General features: G+C 50.2%; 1 long non-coding RNA gene across 1 annotated transcript; it reads right to left on the bottom strand.

Annotated features, from left to right (window-relative positions):
• Window positions 1–744: 744 nt before the first annotated feature.
• LOC144715059 (uncharacterized) lies at window positions 745–2,392 on the bottom strand. Its single transcript, XR_013584513.1, has 2 exons — window positions 1,359–2,392; window positions 745–974 (listed from the first exon to the last, which is right to left on the bottom strand). It is a non-coding gene; the product is annotated as an uncharacterized LOC144715059 (long non-coding RNA).
• Between the last annotated feature and the right edge of the window lie 239 nt (window positions 2,393–2,631).

Below are 2,631 nucleotides of genomic sequence, written 5' to 3'. Positions count from 1 at the left end.
CTCCCCCTCATAAAAACTCATAAATTCTCGTCTAAAAATCAATCATGAGATTCATATCCTTTTAATGTGTATATAACATATTATATTAAAGTATGAAGTTAGGGGAGATAATTTTAAGTAGTAAGCCCTGTTTACAAGGTTTGATCACTGTTATACTTAATCACTGTGAAAATAAGTGTTTGATTCTGGCTCAAAAGAAATCCTACTTATATGCCTAACAGATCTAAGTGAAATGTTGTTAAATCGATTATGGCAAAAATTAAACAATTAATAGTGACTCTTCCAGCCAAAAAGTCGAGCCCCCTGTTCTGCAGGCCTCTAAGGGGAGAAACTGTTTAGTTATCTTAACAGCCAAGTGTGTTGATAAAAAGACAAAATTAAAAAACAAATCACTAAAATGTAAGCTACTTGAGCACAATGATGAATTGAGTTCAATCCAAACAAAATGCTAGACTTTTATAACAGTTGGCACATTTATTTGATAAGGATACTTTTGGGGGGAAGGCAAAGCTCAAAAAGAAAGACCTTTCTTTTGGAGTCTGTTCAGAGCAAAGAGCCGGGGAAAAACAGTATTAGTTGTGAGAGTGAGATATGTATGTAAGGTTTATGAATAGAAGATTCCAAAGAATATAAATCACCCCATTCGGAGCAATGAATATGAAACATACGTTTCTTGAAACACAATGTCCAGATATCATTTTTTGCATGATGATGTGGTTGTGAAATCATGATTTGGGAGTCAAATTTCAGCAAAATAGTCTATTGATATCAAAATATGATATTTTTTTATGAAACAAAGGATAAATATGTAGACAAACTGATGGAGAGCACCAACCCAAAGAATGCCGTCACGCCTTCGAAGCCATCTTCATCGTCTTCATCCACCACTGCCGGCTCGCGTCCCGCCCGACTAGCGTGTCAAGGCACAAGAGAAGACACCAAGTGATGTAATACGATCGGCCGGGATCGATCGGCTCGTATTACGTCACAGGGAAAGAATGAATGCGTCAGATGCAAGCGGATGAAATGGAGATAACGAATGAGCAGCTGTAAGTATCAACGGGTGAGGAGCGTAAGCCACGCCGGTCAGTGAGAGGAGAATGATCGCAGGATCAAACTCCCGGTGACCCGTGGGACCAACTAGACAACCAGTCACTGAGAGGCATTTTACGGCCCAAAGGTGTTCGACGTCCAGATCAATGGATTACCCTATCAACCACAATGAACCCTACACTCGACAAGTGGCTAGCCCTATCCGTGAGATGAATTGAGTAAAGGTGGTAGAGGACGTGATAGTGGAAGACGAGACTACAACAGGTAATAATACTGGGAAAAATGGAGGAGAGACGAGATGAAACCTGGATATCGCTTGCCCACCGAAGATGGGCTGTTCTCGTCGTTGATGGCGAGATAAAGTCACTGGGAAGAGACTGTCCGGGTGAAGATGAATCCCGTGGTGGTATCGCCAGCGAGCCCGAGCGTAGGAGAGCCGATGTGACTCGATGCGGCCTGGTGACCGGCGACATGAGCAGTTCAGCAGACAGGGAGGCCAGCGTTAGCGACGAACGCCCGCACGCGCAGGGCGAGGATGCGGACAGGTGCTGGGGCAGGCAGGTGCTCGGGCGCGTGCGTGCGCATGTGAGACAAGTGCGCGCGCGTGCGTGAACTCCGAGCGTACTGGAGGGCGCGGGGTCGCGGTGGCTCTATCGCGATCCGCGCGAGCGCAGCTCGCGACTTCAGGCGGGCACGGGGGCGGCCGGCATGAGCACGGCACGGGAAGGAGGCCGCACTCGCGCTGGGACGACAGCTCACGGCCGCGTGAGAAGGGGGAAAACGACCGGGCTGGCGGCGGTCCGGTCGCAGCGGTGACGGGCGGCAGGATGGGTGGCGGAGGATGGAAAGAAACGTGGGAGGAGGGGCAAAGGACGGGAATGAGGGGTGAGGGTAATGGCGTGGAATCAAGAAGCGAAGGTGGAGAAGTTACGGGTGAGGGTTAGAGCCAAGAACGAAGGGAGTATGGAAGGAGGGTAGTCGGTAGGGCAAGAAGGCGGGTGTAGAAGGGCGTGGGCATAGTGATGGTTCAAGAAGCGGGGAGAAGAAGGGCGAGACGATGGGGTAAGGGAGAAGGAGATTGCGGGGACGGGGGCAGGAGGTCGTAGGCGAGGTCAGGGGGGAGATGGAGAGAATGAGGGGCGAGCTTGGGTGGCAGGGCGAAGAAGGAGGGGGGGAAGACGGCTGATGGAGGTGGAGATTAGTACCAAGAACGGGTTCTTGGGCACTAACAACCCCAAGAACCCTTCAAGAAGATGGGGTTCCGAGGTACCTTGGGCGGCCTGGAGTGGGATTCTCGGTGATCCCGTGGAAGGCGGTGTCGACGACGAAGTGATCTCCTTTGGAGTGATCTCAACGACGGAGCCTTCTTGACCAAGCGCAGACGGCATTCTTGAATCTTTGTCCGTGCCGGAGTGATCTTGACGGCACGCTTGAACACGTTCCCTCGGAGTGATCTCGACGAGAGAACGTGGGCTCTAATCCACGGAGTAATCTCGACGTGGGTGAGGTTAGCCAAACCTCCTACACTACGCTCTACGATAGGGGAGACAAAGTGTGAAAACTCTTCAACAAATGACT

Source organism: Wolffia australiana, chromosome 18 (genome assembly GCF_029677425.1).
Source record: "Wolffia australiana isolate 7733 chromosome 18, ASM2967742v1".
NCBI lineage: Eukaryota > Viridiplantae > Streptophyta > Magnoliopsida > Alismatales > Araceae > Wolffia > Wolffia australiana.
The sequence above is the reverse complement of the archived record's forward strand: the minus strand, read 5'-3'. Positions and strand labels throughout refer to the sequence as shown.